Source organism: Salmo salar, chromosome ssa27 (assembly GCF_905237065.1).
Source record: "Salmo salar chromosome ssa27, Ssal_v3.1, whole genome shotgun sequence".
In the NCBI taxonomy this organism is placed as follows: Eukaryota; Metazoa; Chordata; class Actinopteri; order Salmoniformes; family Salmonidae; genus Salmo; species Salmo salar.
In genome coordinates, this window is record NC_059468.1 from 34550001 (window position 1) to 34575302 (window position 25302).

General features: G+C 42.7%; 1 protein-coding gene across 3 annotated transcripts in view; it reads right to left on the bottom strand.

Moving 5' to 3' along the window:
- The window catches only part of LOC106588997 (CUB and sushi domain-containing protein 3), a 746396-nt gene that overhangs the window by 237297 nt on the left and 483797 nt on the right, over positions 1-25302 (bottom strand). The window lies entirely within an intron of this gene.

Genomic DNA, 25302 nt, shown 5'->3' on the forward strand with positions numbered 1-25302 from the left:
ATCATAATACTGTAGTCTTTAATCAGGGCCCTCACAGCCAGCCAGGTAGAATCATTATACTGTAGTCTTTAATCAGGGCCCTCACAGCCAGCCAGGTAGAATCATTATACTGTAGTCTTTAATCAGGGCCCTCACAGCCAGCCAGGTAGCATCATTATACTGTAGTCTTTAATCAGGGCCCTCACAGCCAGCCAGGTAGAATCATTATACTGTAGGCTTTAATCAGGGCCCTCACAGCCAGCCAGGTAGCAGCATTATAGGCTTTAGCCTGCCTGTGCCCTGGCTTCAACCTGCCTGTCCCCTGGCTTCAACCTGCCTGTCCCCTGATATCAGCCTGCCTGTCCCCTGGCTTCAACCTGCCTGTGCCCTGGCTTCAACCTGCCTGTGCCCTGGCTTTAGCCTGCTTGTCCACTGGCTTCAGCCTGCCCGTCCCCTGACTTTGCCCGTATGCTTCCTAGTCTTAGAAGTAAATGGAGAAACACAGGGTGGGGATGAGGTGTGTTCACAGCCATCATTACTAATTAAAAACAACAAAATACGTTTCAAGTGAGAAGTAGGCATTGGTCTGAAGCCGAAAAATTAAGGATATTCACATGACCACCACAAGGCCTATCCCACCCATGCCTTACCAAGGTTTTCCAGCTCACAGCTTTGACCTACGACAGTAGCTATGTTCAATAATTTGTATCAGGTTGCTTAGGATTCAAACCTTCTCAATACCCTTCAGTGAAATAATGGACTTACATTGTCCTGCTAAAATAATGTACAGTACTAGTCAAACGTTTGGACACACCTACTAATTCAAGGGTTTTTCTTTATTTTTACAATTTTTCTGACCTTTGACTGATTGACTGACATTTATGTCTTAAAGTAATGATGGACTATCATTTCCCTTTGCTTATTTGAGCTGTTCTTGCCATAATATGGACTTGGTATTTTACCAAATAGGGCTAACTTCTGTATACCACCCCTACCTTGTCACAACACAACTGATTGGCTCAAACGCATTAAATAAGAAAGAAATTCCACACATGAACTTTTAACTTTTTAAGGCACACCTGTTAATTGAAATGCATTCCAGGTGACTACCTGATGAAGCTGGTTTAGAGAAGGCCAAGAGTGTGCAAAGCTGTAATCAAGGCAAAGGGTGACTACTTTGAAGAATCTCAAATATAAAATATATTTAGATTTGTTTAACACTTTTTTTGGTTACTACATGATTCCTTATATGTTATTTCATGGTGATGACGTGTTCACTGTCATTCTACAATGTAGAAAATAGTAAAATAAAGAAAAACCCTTGAATGAGTAGGCGTGTCCAAACATTCAACTGGTACTATATATAAACACTGAGTGTACAAAACATTAGGAACACATTCCTAATATTGAGTTGCACCTTCTTTTTCCCTCAGAACAGCCTCAATTTGTACAAGGTGTCGAGTTTCTGTTTTTTATTTCCATGTTTTTTTACACCGGAAGGTGATTATGCAACATTATTATATAACATTGTAATAATACATAACACAACAATACAAGTAAAGCAAAAATACACAATAATGAAAAATGGCAACAGAAATTTTTCAGAGGGACCAAAATACCTGAAACTCATTTAAGCCAATATGGAGTAAACTAGAAAACATTTCCCTGATTGCTTTTACAAGACAATCGAGCTCCTGGAAAATACAAAAATGATCTAATTGTAGCCTCCCCATGAACTATTGCTATACATTTTTGACAATCACATTTTGTGGCTCAGAGAGCAAGGCTTGAAGTGGCACAAACTGCTCGGTGTTCTGCGCCAGCAGAGGTGTATCACAACCGGCCGTGATCGGGAGTCCCATAGGGCGGCGCACAATTCGCCTAGCGTCGTCTGGGTTGGGAGGGGTTTGGCTGGAGGGGCTGTACTTGGCTCATCGCGCCCTAGTGACTCTTGTGGCTGGCCGGGTGACTGATGGCTGACCTCGGTCGTCAGGTGAACGGTGTTTCCTCCGAACACATTGGTGCGTCTGGCTTACGGGTTAAGTGTGTGGGTGTTAAGAAGCGTGGTTTGGCGGGTCATGTTTTGGGGGACACATGACTCAACTTCCGCCTCCCGAGCCCTTTGGGGAGTTGCAGCGATGAGACAAGATCGAAGTTGGGGAGGAAAAAAGGGGATAAAATAAACATTTTACAAAAAAATTCTCTCTCTACCGCAGCAATCACTTTCAGATCTGTACCCGTGACAATCAGAACCGACCCAGACCCGTGACATTATTCGGGTATATGGGTACAAGTGGACCCGTGAAGACCTCTACTTGGGATACACCAAAGGAACACGGCACTGGTGCAGGATTTAGACGTGGTCTTCCGAATGTTTCCCAGGACAACGGTGGTCTTCTCTGATTTCACGCAGCAGGAGAAGCGGGATGTTCCAGTGGGACCAGAAGATAAACAAGTGCATAGAGAAGGCCCGGCGCTCCGTCAATCAGCTGGTGTACACATTTCAGGGAACACAATCCCCCACCCTGCCATTAAGCAGCGTGTCCCTGGGATGTACCGTAGCGGTGGAGTGCATCTGATGGATGAGGGCAATGATGTACTCCTTGAGAGTTGAGAGTTCTCGGTATCCACCGTTCTCTCCTCCATAGTAGCATGACGTGAGCAGTAGTACACACACCACAGTCCCTGTCCATTGCCACTAAACAATGCTCTTTTATGCCACCTGATAATTGAAAATAAGCACACACCGTGTGTGTGTGTGTCGGGACTGGGGCTCGAACCACCCAGTTTAGAAAATAGAATAGAGTACAATACATTGATAGATTAGCCTGTGAAGCAACTACAGTAACACTGCTTCAGAGGTAGAATACTTTTCATTTTTTATTTCACCTTTATTTAACCAGGTAGGCCAGTGGAGAACAAGTTCTCATTTACAACTGTGACCTGGCCAAGATAAAGCAAAGCAGTGCGACAAAAACAACAACACAGAGTTACACATAAACAAACGTGCAGTCAATAACCCAAAAGAAAAGAAACATTGAAAATTCTATGTACAGTGAGTGCAAATGTAGAAGAGTAGGGAGGTAGGCAATAAATAGGCCCTAGAGGCGAAAATAATAACAATTTAGCATTTAATACTGGAGTGATAGATGTGCAGATGATGTGCAAGTAGAGATACTGGGGTGCCAAAGAGCAAGAGGGTAAGTAATAATATGGGGATGAGGTAGTTGGGTGTCCTATTTACAGATTGGCTGTGTACAGGTACAGTGATCGGTAAGCTGCTCCGACAGCTGATGCCTAAAGTTGGAGAGGGAGATATAAGACTCACGCTTCAGAGATTTTTGCAATTCGTTCCAGTCATTGGCAGCAGAGAACTGGAAGGAAAGGCGGCCTAAGTAAGCGTTGGCTTTGGGGATGACCAGTGCAATATACCTGCTGGAGCGCGTGCTACGGGTGGGTGTTGATATGGTGACCAGTGAGCTGAGATAAGGCAAGGCTTTACCTAGCAAAGACTTATAGATGCCCTGGAGCCAGTGTGTTTGGCGACGGATATGTAGTGAGGGCCAGCCAACGAGAGCATACAGGTCGCAGTGTTGGGTAGTATATGGGGCTTTGGTGATAAAACGGATGGCACTGTGATAGACTACATCCAGTTTGCTGAGTAGAGTGTTTGGGGCTATTTTGTAAATTACATCGCCGAAGTCAAGGATCGGTAGGATAGTCAGTTTTACGAGGGTATGTTTGGCGGCATGAGTGAAGGAGGCTTTGTTGCGAAATAAGAAGCCGATTCTAGATTTAATTTTGGATTGGAGATGCTTAATGTGAGTCTGGAAGGAGAGTTTACAGTCTAGCCAGACACCTAGGTATTTGTAGTTGTCCACATATTCTAGGTCAGAACTGTCCAGAGTAGTGATGCTAGTCGGGCAGGAGGGTGAGGACAGCAATCAGTTGAAGAGCATGCACTTAGTTTTACTATCATTTAAAAGCAGTGGGAGGCCACGGAAGGAGAGTTGTATGGCATTGAAGCTCATTTGGAGGTTTGTTAACTCAGTGTCCAAAGAAGGGCCAGAGGTATACAGAATGGTGTCATCTGTGTAGAGGTGGATCAGAGAATCACCAGCAGCAAGAGTGACATCATTGATATATACAGAGAAAAGAGTCGGCCCGAGAATTGAACCGCGTGGCACCCCCATAGAGACTGCCAGAGGTCCGGACAACAGTCCCTCCGATTTGACACACTGAACTCGATCTGAGAAGTAGTTGGTGGACCAGGCGAGGCAGACATTTGAGAATCCAAAGCTGTTGAGTCTGCCAATAAGAATGCGGTGACTGACAGAGTCGAAAGTCTTGGCCAGGTCGATGAAGACGGCTGCACAGTACTGTCTTTTATCGTATGCGGTTATGATATCGTTTAGGACCTTGAGCATGGCTGAGGTGCCCCCATGACCAGCTCGGAAACCAGATTGCATAGTGGAGAAGGTACGGTGGAATTCGAAATGGTCGGTGATCTGTTTATTAACTTGGCTTTTGAAGATTTTAGAAAGGCAGGGTAGGATAGATATAGGTCTGTAACAGTTTGGGTCTAGAGTGTCTCCCCCGTTGAAGAGCTTTCCAATCTTTGGGGTTCTCAGACGATACGAAAGAGAGGTTGAATAGGCTGGTAATAGGGATTGCAACAATTTCGGCTGATAATTTTAGGAAGAGAGGGTCCAGATTGTCCAGCCCAGCTGATTTGTAGGGATCCAGATTTTGCAGGTCTTTCAGAACATCAGCTGTCTGGATTTGGGTGAAGGAGAAGGAGGGGCGGGGTTTGGGCAAGTTGCTGCAGGGGGTGCTGAGATGTTGGCCGGGGTAGTAGCCAGGTGGAAAGCATGGCCAGCCGTAGAAAAATGCTTATTGAAATGATCGATTATCGTAGATTTATCGGTGGTGACAGTGTTTCCTATCCATGAAGACCTGCTGCACAACCACACAACAACCAGTTAGAATGATAATCCTGTGTTCCTTTTCTACAGAAGTGGATCAATGACTGGCACAAGGTAATTAAACATTTGTGTGTGTGGGGGATATCCTTCTTGTTCCTTTTTAGGGTGACAACCAGTCTGAAATGGTTCTGAGGAAGTAGCTAATAATAGATCCTTTCTGAACGGAGGCAGTTTCCCTTGTCCAGACACTCTGTTCCTTGTAAGGCCTATCAGGTAGGACCTAACCGTACGGCTGGTTGGGAATGAAGACTGGTGGTTATTTATTTTTTTACATCATTTGTTGCTCCACAAAAGATGTGTCCTGTATCCTGCCTGAAGCTATTTCTCTTGTCCCTTGAAGCAATATTGTGTTGCTCAGAGGAGAGAGAGGAATAGAGAGAGAGAGAGAGAGAGAGAAAGAGAGTGAGATAGATAGATAGATAGATAGATAGATAGATAGATAGATAGATAGATAGATAGATAGATAGATAGATAGATAGATAGATAGATAGATAGATAGATAGATAGATAGATAGATAGATAGATAGATAGATAGATAGATAGATAGATAGATAGATAGATAGATAGATAGATAGATAGATAGATAGATAGATAGATAGATAGATAGATAGATAGATAGATAGAGAGGAAAGAGAGAGAGAGAGAGAGAGAGAAAGAAAGAAAGAAAGAAAGAAAGAAAGAAAGAAAGAAAGAAAGAAAGAAAGAAAGAAAGAAAGAAAGAGAGAGAGAGAGAGAGATAGAGAGGGGGAAAGGGGGGAGAGGGCGAGAGAGAAAGAGAGAGAGAGATAGATAGAGAGGGGGAAAGGGGGAGAGGGCGAGAGAGAAAGAGAGAGAGAGATAGATAGAGAGGGGGAAAGGGGGAGAGGGCGAGAGAGAAAGAGAGAGAGAGAGAGAAAGAAAGAAAGAAAGAAAGAAAGAGAGAGAGAGAGAGAGAGGGGGAAAGGGGGAGAGGGCGAGAGAGAAAGAAAGAAAGAAAGAAAGAAAGAAAGAAAGAAAGAGAGAAGAGAGAGAGAGAGAGAGAGAGAGAGAGAGAGAGAGAGAGAGATAGATAGATAGATAGATAGATAGATAGATAGATAGATAGATAGATAGATAGATAGATAGATAGATAGATAGATAGATAGATAGATAGATAGATAGATAGATAGATAGATAGATAGATAGATAGATAGATAGATAGATAGATAGATAGATAGATAGATAGATAGATAGATAGATAGATAGATAGATAGATAGATAGATAGATAGATAGATAGATAGATAGATAGAGAGGGGGAAAGGGGGAGAGGGCGAGAGAGAGAAAGAGAGGGAGAGAAAGAAATAAAGAAAGAAAGAAAGATAGAGAGAGAGAGAGAGAGAGAGAGAGAGAGAGAGATAGATAGATAGATAGATAGAGAGGGGGAAAGGGGGAGAGGGCGAGAGAGAGAAAGAGAGAGAGAGATAGATAGATAGATAGATAGATAGATAGATAGATAGATAGATAGATAGATAGATAGATAGATAGATAGATAGATAGATAGATAGATAGATAGATAGATAGATAGATAGATAGATAGATAGATAGATAGATAGATAGATAGATAGATAGATAGATAGATAGATAGATAGATAGATAGATAGAGAGGGGGAAAGGGGGAGAGGGCGAGAGAGAAAGAGAGAAAGAGAGAGAGAGAAAGAAAGAAAGAAAGAAAGAAAGAAAGAAAGAGAGAGAGAGAGAGAGAGAGAGAGAGAGAGAGAGAGAGAGAGAGAGAGAGAGAGAAGTGATTTTGTACAAAGGAACCAGCCACAGGACACCCAAGAAGACACACGTCAGCCATCATCAGGTTTGGCTGCAGAAGCATAGTTCCTGTCTCCCATGGACTATTAAAAGGCACATTTTGGCCAAAACAATGAACATCAATCATCTAGAATGTATTTTGGGACATTTCAACTAAACTATAGCATTTTGGATGACATTACAAGCTATGGACATGTATGGGATTTCTGAAAACGGTTAAGTCCAGAAACAACCTGTTTAGTGTTTATCACAGTTCATCCTGTGACAAAGCAACTCAAAATTGGGGGTTCGATCCCCAGTTGAGTAATTTCAAATGGAAAATGGTACCCAACGTTCATCTGCTTGGCACTCAGCATAGGTAGATGGATTGGGGAAAGGCCCTGTGAGGTTAGTGTCCTGTCCAGGTGGTGTACATCAAGCTGATTCACACTACAGAAACAGGAGACCCTATGGGTCAGTATGGCTTGGACAAGGTTACTTACATCCTAAAGTGGGTAAACCTCAACCCCGGGAGCCTGGTCCCTGAGACACTGAAGCCTAGGTAAAACCATAGGTTATAATGGATTTCAGCCCCACAATGAAAGGAACTGGTGTTCAAGGTAACAAGCACATTGGAGTATGTGGGAGGGACATCCATTGTAAATGCAGCAGCGAGCGTCACGGGGAAACATTCCTGAGACTGCTTTATGATGGACCTTGTGATCTGAGGGAAACAAAGAGAGGTGAAACGGAATCTGATGAATCTGCAATGCAGTGCAGTTTAGGTCAAAAGATACAATTACCCAGACATACTGAATTCTCAAGTGCAATTAAAATTCTGCACACTGTTCTCACTTCAGAGAGAGAGAGAGAGGATGAGCAGAGGGGAGGGTTTGTGTGTGCATGCCCGAGTGTCTGTGAGTTGGTGTGAAGAGGCTTTATATAATCACAAAGACACAGCAAACAAACACCCAAACTGCTCAGAAATCTTTCCACGGTATACAGTTGTTTGTTCAAAGACTCCGAAAAGCTTTACAGCATCCCAAAATAACAATAGTTGAGCTGGATTCAGCTTGTGTTTGTTATTTTTACTATGGATTGATAGATATATAGAAAACACCAACAGAGCTTTAGACTGCTTTCCCAACATACATCACCCTTCCCCTCTCCTTCTCCTTCTCCTTCTCCTTCTCCTTCTCCTTCTCCCCTCTCCTTCTCCTTCTCCTCCCCTCCCCACCCCTCCCCTCCGCTCTCCTTTTCCTGTCCTCTCCCCTCCCCTCTGCTCTCCTTCTCCTGTCCTCTCCTCTCCTCTCCCCTCCCCTCCCCTCTCTACTCCCCTCTCTCCCCCCTCTGCTCTCTTTCTCCTGTCCTCTCCTCACCCCCCTCCCCTCTCCCCTCCCCTCCACTCCCCTCCCCTCTCTACTCCCCTCTCTCCTACCCTCTGCTCTCTTTCTCCTGTCCCCTCCCCTCCCCTCTCCTCTCCTCTCCCCTCTGCTCTCCTTCGCCCCTCCACTCTCCCCTCTCTCCTCCCCTCTGCTCTCCTTCTCCTGTCCTCTCCTGTCCTCTCCTGTCCTCTCCTGCCCCCTCCCCTCCGCCCTCCCCTCCCCTCTGCTTTCCTTTCCCTCTGCTCTCCTTCTCCCCTCCCCTCTCCCCTCAGCTTCTCCCGTCTGCTCTCCTCCTGTCCTCTTCTGTCCTCTCCTGCCCCCTCCCCTCTCCCCTCTCCTTCTCCCCTCCCTCCCCTCTCCCCTCCCCTCCCCTCCCCTCTCCCCTCCCCTCCCCTCTGTTCTCCTTGTCCCCTCCCGTCCCCTCTGCTCTTCTCCTCTCCCCTCCCCTCTGCTCTTCTCCCCTCCTCTCTGCTCTTCTCCTCTCCTCTCCCCTCTGCTCTTCTTTCCCTCTCCTCTCCTCTCTCCATCTCCTCTCCTCTCTCCTCTGCTCGCTTCTCCTTCTCCCCTCTGCACTCCCCTCTGCTCTCCTTCTCCTCTACTCTCCCCTACTCTACCCTCTGATCTTCTCCTCCTCTCTCTTCTTCTCTCCCTCATTTCCAAAATCCCCACAGCTTGACTCCTGGATGTTGCATATAAGCAAGATTAAGCCTGAGAATTTTTGGGGGCCTAATGATAATCAATGAAAATCTTTTGTTATCCATAAAGCAAATTGCTTAATGCTAACAGATTGAGAGCGAGAGCGAGAGCGAGAGCGAGAGTACCTCGGCCTAAACATCAGCGCCACAGGTAACTTCCACACAGCTGTGAACGATCTGAGAGACAAGGCAAGAAGGGCCTTCTATGCCATCAAAAGGAACATAGAATTCAACATACCAATTAGGATCTGGCAAAAAATACTTGAATCAGTTATATAACCCATTGCCAATAATAGTTGTGAGGTCTGGGGTTCCGCTCACCAACCAAGAATTCACAAAATGGGACAAACACCAAATTGGAAAGAGAAAGGGGGATACCTAATCAGTTGTACAACTGAATGCATTCAACTGTTGAGACTCTGCATCCAGAATCCTCTGTGTACAACGTAAAACACCAAATAATGCATGCAGAGAAGAATTAGGCCGATACCTGCTAATTATCAAAATCCAGAAAAAATGTGTTAAATTCTACAACCATCTAAAAGGAAGCGATTCCAAAATCTTCCATTACAAAGCCATCACCTACAGAGAGATGAACCTAAGCAAGCTGTTCCTGGGGCTCTGTTCACAAACACAAACAGACTCCACAGAGCCCCAGGACAGTAATACAATTAGACTCAACCAAATTATGAGAAAACAAAAAGATAATTACTTGAAACATTGGAAAAAATTTACAAAAAAAATGTGCAAACTAGAATGCTATTTGGCCCCTAAACAGAGAGGCAGACTTGGCTCTCAAGACAAGACAGGCTGTGTGCACACTGCCCACAAAATGAGGTGTAAACTGAGCTGCACTTCCTAACCCCATGCCAAATGTATGACCATCTTAGAGACACATATTTCCCTCAGATTACAAAGACCCACAAAGAATTGGAAAACATTTTTATAAACTCCCATATCTATTGGGTGAAATACCACAGTTTGCCATCACAGCAGCAAGATTTGTGACCTGTTGCCACAAGGGCAACCAGTGAAGAACGAACACCATTTTAAGTACAACCCATATTTAGGTTGATATATTTTTCCTTTTGTACTTTAACTATTTGCACATAATTACAACACTGTATATAGACATAATATGACATTTTGTATTTTTGTATATTTTAGTATTTTTTATTATTTAGTCCCCTCCTGTACTCCCTGTTCACTCATGACTGCATGGCCAGGCATGACTCCATCATTAAGTTTACCGATGACACAACATTGGTAGGCCTGATCATCGACAACGACGAGACAGCCTATAGGGAGGAGGTCAGAGACTTGGCCGTGTGGTGCCAGGACAACAACCTCTCCCTCAACGTGATCAAGACAAAGGAGATGATTGTGGACTACAGGAAAAAGAGGACCGAGCACACCCACATTCTCATCGACGGGGCTGCAGTGGAGCAGGTTGAGAGCTTCAAGTTCCTTGGTGTCCACAACACCAACAAACTAACATGGTCCAAGCACACCAAGACAGTCATGATGAGGGAACCACAAAACCTTTTCCCCCTCAGGAGACTGAAAATATTTGTCATGGGTCCTTAGATCCTCAAAAAGTTCTACAGCTGCACCATCGAGAGCATCCTGACTGGTTGCATCACTGCCTGGTATGGCAACTGCTCGGCCTCCGACCGCAAGGAGCTACAGAGGATAGTGTGTACGGCCCAGTACATGACTGGGGTCAAGCTTCTTGCCATCCATGACCTCAATACCAGGCGGTTTCGGAAGAAGGCCCTAAAATTGTCAAAGATTCCAGCCACCCCAGTCATAGACTGTTCTCTCTGCTACCACACAGCAAGCGGTACTGGAGCGCCAAGTCTAGGTCCAAGAGGCTTCTAAACAGCTTCTACCCCCAAGCCAAAAGACTCCTGAACATCTAATCAAATGGCTACCCAGACTATTTGGATTACCCCCCCCCCCCCCCTTTCACACCGCTGTTACTCTCTGTTGTTATCATCTATGCATAGTCACTTTAATAACTCTACCTACATGTACATATTACCTCAACTAACCGTTTCCACTGCACATTGACTCTGTACCGGTACCCCCTGTATAAAGTCTTGCTATTGTTATTTTACTGCTGCTCTTTAATTACTTGTTACTTTTATTTCTTACTCTTATCTGTTTTTTATTTTTTTATTTTAAACTGCATTGTTGATTAGGGGCTCGTAAGTAAGCATTTCACTGTAAAGTCTACACCTGTTGTATTCAGCATTTCACTGTAAAGTCTACACCTGTTGTATTCAGCATTTCACTGTAAAGTCTACACCTGTTGTATTCAGCATTTCACTGTAAAGTCTACACCTGTTGTATTCAGCATTTCACTGTAAAGTCTACACCTGTTGTATTCAGCATTTCACTGTAAAGTCTACACCTGTTGTATTCAGCATTTCACTGTAAAGTCTACACCTGTTGTATTCAGCATTTCACTGTAAAGTCTACACCTGTTGTATTCGGCGCGTGTGACTTATAAAATGTGATGTGATTTGATTTGATACACATTTCAATGATGCCATATTATAATCAAAGTTTTAAATTCAACCTTTTAGTGTGCTGAACAAAAGAAATCCACCTTAGGCGTGTTTTATAATATTTAAAAACATTTATTTGAAAATCCAAAGTTCATCATAAATATAAACGACAACACTAAGAATTGTGAATTTAGAAAACATGAACACTAAAAGGAACAAAGTGTGTGTGTGTGATGCTTACTTATGCTGTCTTAGTCCATGCATTTGTTCCAAACCACAAGCATGTGATGGTGCTCTTTGCAGACGGGTGTGTTGCACTGAGAACACCAGCAGCTGACTTCTCTATCCTTTGCACTTGGGCAGAGCTGGCACCTCTTCCTCTTCTGGCCCTGGCTGCTCTGAGTGGTGGGCAGAGCTGGCACCTCTTCCTCTTCTGGCCCTGGCTACTCTGATTGGTGGTGGCATGGCTCTCTTTCATCAACCCACATCTTTCCATTGCTTCAGTACTTCTGTGGAGATGGGAGAACCTTCCAGAAGGACAACCATCTCTGCAGCACTCCACCAATCAGGCCTTTATGGTTGAGTGGCCGGACAGAAGTCCCTCCTCAGTAAAAGGCACATGACAGCCCGCTTGGACGGAATGCCAAGCGTCATGTCTTGAGGAAAGCTGCTCATCCACTGTGACGCAGTTGCTGGGGATGAACCTTCCTCTACAGTTTGCTAGGAAAAGGTCCCACACATACTGGAAGGCTGCCAGGTGATCCGTTGCCTCTCTGGACACTCTGGTCCTCTTGTCATCAAGCCTCAGGTAGCGACGGATGTCCTCATATCTTACAACTGACATGGTGGCCTCATACATTGGATTCTGCAGTGGATCTATAAATAGCTCCGGTGTGGAGACATCCCACCTTTTCTTCACGCCGGTGAGGAGGGTTAAACCAATAAAGGCCTTTAGTGCCTCTTTGTTGACCTCTCTCTACTCTGTCCCTTTAGTTCCTCTTTGTTGACCTCTCTCTACTCTGTCCCTTTAGTTCCTCTTTGTTGACCTCTCTCTACTCTGTCCCTTTAGTTCCTCTTTGTTGAGATCTCTCCACTCTGTCCCTTTAGTCCCTCTTTGTTGACCTCTCTCTATTCTGTCCCTTTAGTTCCTCTTTGTTGACCTCTCTCTACTCTGTCCCTTTAGTTCCTCTTTGTTGACCTCTCTCTACTCTGTCCCTTTAGCTCCTCTTTGTTGACCTCTCTCTATTCTGTCCCTTTAGTTCCTCTTTGTTGACCTCTCTCTACTCTGTCCCTTTAGTTCCTCTTTGTTGACCTCTCTCTATTCTGTCCCTTTAGTTCCTCTTTGTTGACCTCTCTCTATTCTGTCCCTTTAGGTCCTCTTTGTTGACCTCTCTCTACTCTGTCCCTTTAGTCCCTCTTTGTTGACCTCTCTCTACTCTGTCCCTTTAGTTCCTCTTTGTTGACCTCTCTCTACTCTGTCCCTTTAGTCCCTCTTTGTTGACCTCTCTCTACTCTGTCCCTTTAGTTCCTCTTTGTTGACCTCTCTCTACTCTGTCCCTTTAGTTCCTCTTTGTTGACCTCTCTCTACTCTGTCCCTTTAGTTCCTCTTTGTTGACCTCTCTCTACTCTGTCCCTTTAGTTCCTCTTTGTTGACCTCTCTCTATTCTGTCCCTTTAGTCCCTCTTTGTTGACCGCTCTCTACTCTGTCCCTTTAGTCCCTCTTTGTTGACCGCTCTCTACTCTGTCCCTTTTGTTCCTCTTTGTTGACCTCTCTCTACTCTGTCCCTTTAGTTCCTCTTTGTTGACCTCTCTCTACTCTGTCCCTTTAGTCCCTCTTTGTTGAGATCTCTCCACTCTGTCCCTTTTGTCCCTCTTTGTTGAGATCTCTCCACTCTGTCCCTTTTGCTGTTGCTCTTCTCCGTCCTTCTAAATTTGTACACTTTATGACCTCCTCAATGATGTTGTCACTAATGAACAGCTCCCAGGCATCTTTTAGTGACACAACTGTTAACCCCGGCACAGGCTCTGGGCAGCACCTCAGGCTGTTATGGCTTCTGGTCCTGCCTTTAGTGGGGGGGATGTTCACTCCAGTAAGACCCCTCAGTCTATTTGACTAGTTTTCACTCTCCTCAGAGGAGGAGTCCTCCATATCTGCAGAATCATCTAGGACAGCTGGACTACCAGGGGAATCCACAACTCCAACTTGACCCACAGGCACATAGTCTGTGTCATCTGAATTGGATAGCTCAGATTCTGAGTCAGAGGCACCAATGGCTTCCTCATCCAGCATCTGTAAAACAATGTTGGTTGTATATCTGGCAGCATTCTAATGAGCCTCCTTACGAAACTCCTTTTACTCAATGAGTTACAAAAGAAAGGTCAGTTTGACGAGTGCAATGCAGTCAATTCCATAGGAAATACATATGGGTCATAAGTGATGCAAAAACGATTTTTTCTTAAAAAATAAGAAATGAAACAACAAAACTAGGATGTTAGAACATAAAAGACACATTATTTATGTTTATATATTAAATATTTAATAATATAAAAAAATATATTTAATTTAAAATCTTAAATATTTCATATTTAAGGAATTACTGGAATATTAGTAGGGTTGAGTGGATCAATACAGCAAAAAAACATTAGGCCGAGTCATTTTGACCAGCATCGGCATCCTATCCTAATTGTTGGTGGACGGAGTTAAAAGGCTCTACCCCCTGAAAACATCTTGGAAAAACGTCAGGCTTATAGGCTCGGTGGGGATCATGCATGGTTGGCCAAGCTGGCAAAAGCTGTGTGCATGTGTGTGTGTGTGTCTCTCTGAGTCTATGTGTGTGTGTATGTGGGTGTGTGCATGCTTGTGTGTGTGTATGTGGGTGTGTTCTCATTAAAAAAGAACATGTGTCGCCAAACTTGAACCTGGCCATTCATGGCGTCATCTACTGATCTGCCCCCTGGTCTCTAGGCCCATTCAACTCTATCAGTGCTGTCCTCCATCTATATCACCGACCCCCCGGAGTCTCTCCACAGTGACCAACCAGGAAGACTCTCCCCTCTACTGTCTGTGTCCCTTATGGCACCCTATGTGCCCTGTTCAAATGTGGTGCACTACACCTGGAATAACCTGCGTATTAACTTCCCCTTCCTCTTTTATCGTCTGGGAGTGTCAGGAGCAGATAAGGGGACAGTCCCATTGTGGCAAACACAACATGTGTCCCAAAGAATAACAGGAGGGAGCTAATTGAAGAGGAGGATCATGGGAGATATGAGTAGAGCCGTCACTGCTGGTGCCACGAGAGATAAGGTGCACCTTTCACTCGTCCCTGATCACACATACGCGCACACAAACATGCACACACACACACATATTAGTGGGTGTGTACACTGTAGTGGGTGTACCTCAGGTCTGTGATGCATATACTAATCTGATGCCATTTGGTGGAACAGTAATTAATTGGGCACTGGGATCCATGGGAAAGAAAGTGAGAGAGAGAGAGAGAGAGAGTTAGAGAGAGAAAGACACAGACAGAGAGTTAGAGAGAGAAAGAGAGGGAGAGAGACAGAATGAAAAAGGGAAGGAGGTAGGGAAGCACTCCGTTGGAGCCTACAGACGATGATAAAGCGATGCCATTAGGAGATGGAATGTGGAGAATCCTCTATAAGCCATTACCATCACCACACTACAGGCAACTCAGCAGTTAAGCTACTGTCTCTCTGCTCTGCTCTCTGGCTTTAGACAGAGAAACAAGACACTATCTTTTCTGGACCCTTATTCCCGCAGTTAGATAGCAAGCATCTGTTGCTTCATTGAGCTCTGAGACAGAAGTGTCCGCTGCCGAGACAGAAGTGTCCGCTGTCGAGACAGAAGTGTCCGCTGTCGAGACAGAAGTGTCCGCTGTCGAGACAGAAGTGTGCGCTGCCGAGACAGAAGTGTGCGCTGCCGAGACAGAAGTGTCCGCTGCCGAGACAGAAGTGTCCGCTGCTGAGACACTTCAGAAGTGTCCGCTGCCGAGACTGAAGTGTCCGCTGTCGAGACAGAAGTGTCCGCTGTCGAGACAGAAGTGTCCGCTGTCGAGACAGAAGTGTCCGCTGTCGAGACAGAAGTGTCCGCTGCCGAGACAGAAGTGTGCGCTGCCGAGACAGAAGTGTCCGCTGCCGAGACAGAAGTGTCCGCTGCCGAGACAGAAGTGTCCGCTGCTGAGACACTTCAGAAGTGTCCGCTGCTGAGACAGAAGTGTCCGCTGCTGAGACAGAAGTGTCCGCTGCTGAGACAGAAGTGTCCGCTGCTGAGACAGAACTGTGCGCTGCTGAGACAGAAGTGTGCGCTGCTGAGACAGAAGTGTGCGCTGCTGAGACAGAAGTGTCCGCTGTTGAGACAGAAGTGTCCGCTGTTGAGACAGAAGTGTCCACTGCTGAGACAGAAGTGTCAACTTTTGAGTAAGAAATGTCCGCTGCTGAGACAGAAGTGTCCACTAAGACAGAAGTGTTCAAAACGTTCAGATTTCATTACATTTGATGGCTTTCAACAAACATCTTTGTGACATTTCATGTTTACGATGATTTTTTAAATGTTATTTATCTACCTTCCCCAGGGACTACAGTAAAAACAAGCCAGCTGGCTAAATCTGTCATTTTTATAGACATTTCAAATCAAATCAAAGTTTATTTGTCACATGCGCCGAATACAACAGGTGTAGACCTTACAGTGAAATGCTTACTTACAGGCTTTAACCAATAGTGCAAAAAAGGTATTAGGTGAACAATAGGTAAGTAAAGAAATCAAACAACAGTAAAAAGACAGGCTATATACAGTAGCGAGGCTATAAAAGTAGCGAGGCTACATACAGACACCGGTTAGTCAGGCTGATTGAGGTAGTATGTACATGTAGATATGGTTAAAGTGGCTATGCATTTTTGATGAACAGAGAATAGCAGCTGCGTAAGAAGAGGGGTTGGGGGGGAGGGCACACAATGCAAACAGTCCGGGTAGCCATTTGATTACCTGTTCAGGAGTCTTATGGCCTGGGGGTAAAAACTGTTGACAAGCCTTTTTGTCCTAGACTTGGCACTCCGGTACCGCTTGCCATGCGGTAGTAGAGAGAACAGTCTATGACTGGGGTGGCTGGGGTCTTTGACAATTTTTAGGGCCTTCCTCTGACACCGCCTGGTGTAGATGGCAGGCAGCTTAGCCCCAGTCATGTACTGGGCCGTACGCACTACCCTCTGTAGTGCCTTGCGGTCAGAGGCCGAGCAATTGCCGTACCAGGAAGTGACGCAACCAGTCAGGATGCTCTCTATGTTGCAGCTGTAGAACCTTTTGAGGATCTCAGGACCTGTGCCAAATCTTTTTAGTTTCCTGAGGGGGAATAGGCTTTGTCGTGCCCTCTTCACAACTGTCATGGTGTGTTTGGACCATTCTAGTTTGTTGTTGATGTGGACGCCAAGGAACTTGAAGCTCTCAACCTGCTCCAGCTTGATTCATATGCATTGTCCCTTTCAAATACATTTAATAAATTAAATTAAATCAAATTATATTGTATAGCCATTATTATATGGTCAAAGTAAGGGCATAACCTATGTACTTTCCATATACTTAGCATGGTTGCTGGTCGGAAACATAGTAAATATTGCTATTACTGGTCTTTCTGTATTCCAAGAACCATTAGACTTAATCTAATGGAAGGGACAATTAATTCAATACCCTTGGAGATGTGTTAAAACATATTAACCAGATGATGGAACACAAACGATCTATATAACAGTGAGGCATAGACCTGCATCTCAAATGGCACCCTATTCCTTATACAGTGCACTACGCTTTGACCAGGGCTTATAGGGCTCTGGTCAAAATAGGGTGCCATTTGGAACACAGCCACAGGCATAAAATAAACTGCAGGGAGGGATATCCGCTGCTGCTGAAAAATAACCCCAGCAACGTACAAAAATGTAGACCGATGGATGCACAGTCAAAATATAGTTTTAATATCTATGCTAATGATGCTTTTAAATCTCTGTGTGTATTATTTTATGGAGTATCAACTACCAACTACTGAGCTAAGCATACTAAAATCAGTCTGCTGCTGTTCTCTCCAATATATTCCTCCTGCTTCTATACTAAGCAATTAAGTCTTTGACTTCTTTAGGAAGAGAATGAGAGCCTTTACACTAATAATAGATACAATTGTAATAGTCGTAAACTTTGTTTATTGAGCTGGAACTGAGATACTGACATACCAATCTGCCTCAGAGCAATGTTTATAAAAATGGTGTGTTTATGAAAATGGTGAGTTTATAAAAATGGTGAGTTTTTACGAAAATGGTGTGTTTATAAAAATGGTGTGTTTATAAAAATGGTGAGTTTATAAAAATGGTGTGTTTATAAAAATGGTGTGTTTATGAAAATGGTGTGTTTATGAAAATGGTGTGTTTATGAAAATGGTGTACCAATAGGACGCATGGGGAGGGAGGAGCTCTGTTTTGTACTGTCAAAACTGTTATTATATGTAGAAGCCAGACAACATAGTTTAAATTAAGCCTTTAAAATAGACAGATCAATATACAATGCATTCGGAAAGTATTCAATCTCCTTCACTTCTTCCACATTTTGTTACGATAGAGCCTTATTCTAAAATTGATATAAAAAAAAATCCTCATCGATCTACACACAATACCAAATAATGACATCACAATACCCCATAATGACATCACAATACCCCATAATGACATCACAATAACCCATAATGACAAAGCAAGAACAGGTTTTTAGAAATGTTTGAAAATGTATTAAATATTATAAACAGATATACCTTATTTACATTAGTATTCAGACCCTTTGCTTTGAGACTCAAAATTGAGCTCAGGTGCATCCTATTTCCATTGATAATCCTTGAGATGTTTCTACAACTTGATTGGAGTCCACCTGTGGTCAATTCAAATTTAAATTGAAAATTTAAATTTTTATTTCACCTTTATTTAACCAGGTAGGCAAGTTGAGAACAAGTTCTCATTACAACTGCGACCTGAGATTCTTCAGACAGCAGGAGCGGTAGAGATACTCTGAATGATCGGCTATGAAAAGCCAACTGACATTTACTCCTGGGATGCTGACCTGTTGCACCCTCTACAACCACTGTGATTATTATTGTTTGAGCCTGGTTCCTCTCTAGGTTTCCTCCTAGTTTCTGGCCTTTCTAGGGAGTTTTTCCTAGCCACCGTGCTTCTACACCTGCATTGCTTGCTGTTTGGGGTTTTAGGCTGGGTTTCTGTACAGCACTTTGAGATATCAGCTGATGTAAGAAGGGCTTTATAAATACATTTGATTTGATTTGATTCAAAGTAGCTACCCTTTGCCTTGATGACAGCTTTGCATACTTTGGCTAAACCAGTTATAATTTTAAAAGTTAAATATACAACAGCAGTAATTGGAAACAACAACATGATTAATGACAATAGATAATGTAAAGTAATAATAATAAAGAAAATGAAAACAATAAAAAATTAAATGTGGCATGTTTCATATTACATTCCAATTGCAGACGTTTCCTCACTGTAGAAACTACCGGCCCCCATGTTGTCACAGAACTGAGATGTCAAAGCACACTACAAATATAATCAGTTGAAACATCTGGTTTGTGACAAATATGAGACGTCCATGTAGTTTTTTGAATAGTGGTGCTTACAGCGTACCCCATGTGGAATGCTGATGGGACAAACTGTCCGTTTCTTCAAAATGTTCATAAAAGTTTGATTGTCACATACACTGGATAGCTGCACTAAAATGTTTTGTTTTACAGAGTCAGCCATAGTAGTATGGCACCCCTGAAGCAAATTAAGGTTAATTGCCTTGCTCAAGAGCACATTGACAGATTGTTCACCTTGTCGGCTCAGGTATTCGAACCAGCAACCTTTGGGTTACTTTGGAGCCGTACTTTAGCTGGGACAAATTCTCTTCTCATTATAAACACACTGAGAACGCCACCCCTTTCCCTTTCCAGGTGGCACCCTATTCACTATATAGAGCCCCACAGGGCTCTGGTCAAAAGTAGTGCACTATAAAGGGAAGATTTTGCCTGTGACTCTAGCTGCATTCGATGTGCTTTCGGCCTCTAATGCTTTATTCCAGAGGACCTGGGTCCTCCATTCACCAGCAGACTACTATTGTCTGAGTACAAAGACACACACTCAAACCCAGTGGTGGAAAATGTACCCAATTGTCATTCTTGAGTAAAAGTAAAGATACCTTCCTAGAAAATGACTAAAGTAACAGTGAAAGTCATCCAGTAAAATACTACTTGAGTAAAAGACTAAAAGTATTTGGTTTTAAAGATACTTAAATATCAATAGTAAATGTAATTGCTAAAATATACTTAAGTATCAAAAGCAAAAGTATAAATCATTTCAAATTGCTTATATTAAGCAGATCACACGGCACCATTTTCTTGTTTTTTATTTATTTATAGATAGCCAGGGACATGCTTCAACACTCAGACATCATTTACAAAGGATGCACTTGTGTTTAGTGAGTCTGTCAGATCAGAGGCAGTAGAGATGCCAGGGATGTTCTCTTGATAAGTGTGTGAATTGGACCATCTTCCTGTCCTGCTAAGCATTCAAAATGTAACTAGTACTTTTGGGTGTCAGGGAAAATGTATGGAGTAAAAAGTACATGATTTTCTTTAGGAATGTAGTGAAGTAAAAGTTGTCAAAAATATGAATAGTAAAGTACAGATATCCCCTCAAAAATACTTAAGTAGTACTTTAAAGTATTTTTACTTAAGTACTTTACACCACTGCTCAAACCCATGGGTGTGTCTCAGATGACACCCTATTCCCAGTATAGTACACTGCTTTTGACCACAGCCCATAGGGACTAGGGTACTATTTGGGATGCAAGCCATATCTTAATGCTTCCCTCATGTCCATGAGAGGGTATCATCAATTCCTCAAAAAAATAATTTCCTCTAAAAAAAGATGAATTGGCTCCAGATCTGGCCTATGTACATGTATTACATGTTTAACTGCTATGCTATAACAGTGATGCACAATTTCTTGTTTCCACCCATTCAAAAAGATGTCAGAGACAACAATGAACATATGGAGCCATCTTACTCTCGCCTCATACAAAAAGCTGCGTAGTATACAATCACATGTGACTGTTATTGCACCCCGTGGAAAGAGCATGGCGTCCCTTATAAATGCCACCTGCTGTGATGAATGGGCCTATAAGAGAACAATAGGAGGTGGAAACACACTTCACAGTCAGCAGAGATTCATCTTGAAACATTAAACTGAAGAGAGACGGAAAGTACGGCTGTCTGTTCATTGGGTATAAGCATCCCAGTTGGATACATGTCTTATGGGTTGGTTTGATTTGTACTTTCAGATCATTTTTTTACATACAGTATATGTAAAGGTTGTACAGTATACACAGTGCAGCAAAGAGGAATTGGATGTTTATGAATGTGGAGGGCGTAGTGTATACAGCACAGTGCCTTCAGAAAGTATTCACACCCTTTGACTTTTTCCACATTTTGTTGTTTTACAGCCTGAATTTAAAATGGATTAAATTGAGATTTTGTGCCACTGATCAACACACAATACCCCATAATGTCAAAGTGCAATTATGTTTTTAGAAATGTTTACAAATTAATAAAAAATGTAAAGCTGAAATGTATTGAGTCAGTAAGTATTCAATCCTTTTGTTATGGCAAGCCTAAATCATTTCAGGAGTAAAAATGTGCTTAACATGTCACATAATAAGTTGCATGGACTCCCTCTGTGCTCAATAACAGTGTTTAACATGATTTGAAAATGACTACCCCATCTCTGTACCCCACATATATAATTATCTGTAAGGTTCCTCAGTTGATCAGTGAATTTCAAGCACAGTTTCAACCACAAAGACCAGGGAGGTTTTTCAAATGGTTCGCAAAGAAGGGCACCTATTTAGTATATGGGTAAAAAAAGGAAAAACAGAGATTGAATATACCTTTGAGCATGGTGAAGTTATTAATTACACTCTGGATTGCGTATCAACACACCCAGTCACTACAAAGATAAAGGTGCCCTTCCTAACTTCGTTGCCGGAGAGGAAGGAAACCACTCAGGGATTTCACCATGAGGCCAATGGTGATTTTAAAACAGTTACAGAGTTTAATGGCTGTGATAGGAGAAAACTGAGGATGGATCAACAACATTGTTGTTACTCCACAATACTAACATAAATGACAGAGTGAAAATAAGGAAGCCTGTAAAGATTTTTTTTAAATTGTAAAACATGCATCCTGTTTGCAATAAGGCACTAAAGTAATACTGCAGAAAAATGTGGCAAAGAAATTAACTTTATGTCCTGAATACCAAGCGTTATGTTTGGGGCAAATCCAACACAACACATTACTGAGTACCACTCCTTACGTTTCTAAGCATGGTGGTGATTGCATCATGTTATTGCTATGCTTGACATCAGCAAGGACTAGGGAGGTTTTTGGATAAAAAGTAAAGGGAATAGAGCTAAGCCCAGGCAACATTTTTGAGGAAAACTTGGTTTCTTTATGCTTTCCAACAGACACTGGGAGACAAATTCACCTTTCAGTAAGACAACCTAAAACCCATGGCCAAATATACACTGAAGTTGCTTACTAAGACGACATTGAATGTTCCTGAACGGGCCTAGTTACTGTTTTGACTTAAATCAGCTTGAAAAGCTATGGCAAGGCATGACAGATATTTAAGATTTTTTTTTACAGAATAATGGGAAAATATTGTAAAATCCACGTGGTCAAAGCTCTGAGCGACTCAACTGTAATCGCTGCAAAAGGTGATTCTAACATGTATTGATTCAGGGGGTTGAATACTTAACTAATCAATATATATTAGTGTTTTATGTTCCATACATTACAATTTTTTACAATTATTGTTCTTCCACTTTTGAAATGAAACAGTGTTTTGTGTAGATCGTTGACAAAAAAAATACAATTAAATCCATTTGAATCCCACTTTGTAACACAACTAAATGTGGATAAAGTTAAGGGGTGTGAATACTTTCTGAAGGCATCGTATACTGTATGTATCACATATGATTATGTTGCACAGGTCAGGGTTTGAATGGGCATCAGAACTCCTTTAGGTTATGAAGATACCCTTAAATCTAACTGGTTGTTGATACTGACGGTTGCACAACACATTCATTCTCATTTGAAAGTTGTTTGTTTTGGGATGGTTACAGAAATCAATGTTTGTGATGGATGGCTGGGAAACTTGAAGCTTGTGTTACTGCCTGTCTGCCACACATGATTCATACTGTACACTATACCAACTAACAGGCTGCTGGAGGTCTGGTAGCAGGCAGCTGTTTAAAAACAAACCCCTTCAGCCTTCCTTAAAGACTATCATTGCCCGCTGTGTATTGATGATAAAAGGCTAAATTTTCCGTTTTTTTTCACTGCCCAATGTGTACTGTACCCCTGAAGCAGAATACCTGACGCCATTTTGAAAAGTCTTAAAGTCCAGATTCACAAAACACTTCTTACGAAAAAACTTAAGAAGTTTCTTAAGGGGAAAAACAAGAAGTTCACAAGTTAGTTTGTAAGTTCAATTCCTCAAAATGTTCTTAGGAATTCAAAGTTTTCGTAGGAACTTAGTAAATATCTTTCCTAAGAACTGAAACATCTTGTTATGTGGCATTGACATTAGTGATGTGCTTGAAACCAATAAATAAGCCTATGTGACAGGGATTATGGGATTTGTCCCACTTTAATAAAGTGATGATATTTCCATTTTATTATATTTATTTATCTGCTTTATGTCTAAAGAAAAAAAAATTACACAGAAAAACAAATGTTATTTTTCACACATTGTAGCCATCAGACTACCTATATCAAAAACAAAATGGATAACCAAGGAAAGCGCAATAAAACTTCAGCAAACAAGAGCTTGAAGTGAAGGTGGAGGAAATAGCAGCCAGGAAAAGGTTGCTGTTGGGGAGACTCAATAACTGCGGGGTCAGTGCAGAGTCCACTGGGTGAGAGTGGCCAAGTCTGTCTCTGCTGTCAGGGCTATGGCAAGGGACAGTGACACCATAAAAAAAGTGGTCCGACATCAAGTCGGCTGGTAAGAAGATGGAAGCTGAGAGAAGCAAGGAGTTGAAGAAGACTGGAGGGGGGTATTGACCATTCATGTGGACCAGCTGGAGGAGAAAGTGTTGTCCATGATAGACGGTGGTAGAGGGACTGCACGACCGGTAAGTTAGCTATCTAGCTAGCTAGCTATTTAGCACTTCTAGAATATAGTAATATGTTGTTAATTACTAGCTAGCTAGATACTACTCATGTAATTAGTTTTCTTGCTGTATTTAAATGTCCGGTAGCCAACTGTGTCTGTGGCAGTGGCACAAGAAAATGTTCATGGTTACGAAAGTATCCATTCATCAAAAGACAAGAGATTAGCTGTCCTAAAGTTAAGTACATTTCCAAGAAGAAACCCTGAAACATTATTTTCAAGAATCCCATGTCTTAACGTTTTTCTTAGGAAGAAACATAGGAAAAAATGTAAGAACATGTCCAATAACTTTATTGAGGAATAGCAACTTTGCTTAATTAACTTTCTTCATAAGTCTATAGTTAAGGGAAAAATGGCAGTTAAGAATAACTCTTGTGAGTCTGGGCCCTGGTTGTGGAATATGAAAAATGACAGGTGACCTTAGGAAAAACAAAGTGCAGCTCTGTTGAAAAATCAGAAAAGTTCTCCATTATTATAATTACTAATTTGTTTCTGCCTGGTAGGTAGGGACCAGCCGATGTGGATGTGTGGATACACTCCAGGAGATACTCTTTTATTCAGACGCATCTGGAATTTGATGGATGTTGAGCGATTGCTGGATTCCTTTTACTGTACGCCGCGTGGTAGAATTTACAGAGAAATACAGTACAATCCAGGAACATCTCAACATGACAGAATGTAAATCACTACTCTACTGAAGCAGCTGGTTTAAGTAGCGTAAAAAAAACAGGAAGAGACAGGTTTGATGGGGGAACAAGACCAGTAGAAACCTCGTCTTAGGAAGAAGAAACTGCAGGAAACAGTGTAACCCCTAGACCTGGGTTCAACTAGTATTATACGTATTTTTACCAAATCATTTTGGGTTTTGAATTGAGCCTGTCTGGAGTGCCAGATGGGCAGAACATGGACTTTTGGGAAGATTCCACGGGGAAATTAAGTGCAACTGACCTACTTGAAAGAAAAGAAATACCAACAAAGCTGGGTCTGAGAACCACACTAAACAGGTGATGTATCAGACTGGAGTTTGTCCCTACAGTGAGATTCATAGCTCACTCCATAGTATCTCTATCGAAACACAATGCAGCCATGCTAGTCTCTTTGCATTCGCCTCGTTGACAACCCATTTGACCACTCCCAGCTTGTTAGTGATACACAGAGACACTCGTCTACAGGGACAGAGGACAGGGAGCAGATTGACTTTGATGTAGATGGATAGAGAAAGAGCTCTGTCTGTCTCTCTGTGTGTGTCTGTTTGTCTGGCTATGTGTCTAGCTGTGTGTCTGCCTGCCTGGCTGACATCAAGTTTGCAGACGACACTACAGTGGTAGGCCTGATTACCAACAACGACGAGATGGCCTACAGGGAGGAGGTGAGGGCCTTCGGAGTGTGGTGTCAGGAAAATAACCTCTCACTCAACATCAACAAAACAAAGGAGATGATCGTGGACTACAGGAAACCGCTGAGGGAGCATCCCCCCATCCACATCGAAGGGACAGTAGTGGAGAAGGTGAAAAGTTGTAAGTTCCTCGGCGTACACATCACAGACAAACTGAAACGGTCCACCCACACAGACAGCGTGGGGAAGAAGGTGCAACAGAGCCTCTTCAACCTCAGGAGGCTGAAGAAATGTGGCTTGTTATCTAAAACACTCACAAACTTTTACAGATGTATCACCGCCTAGAACGGCAATTGCACCGCCCTCAACCACAAGGT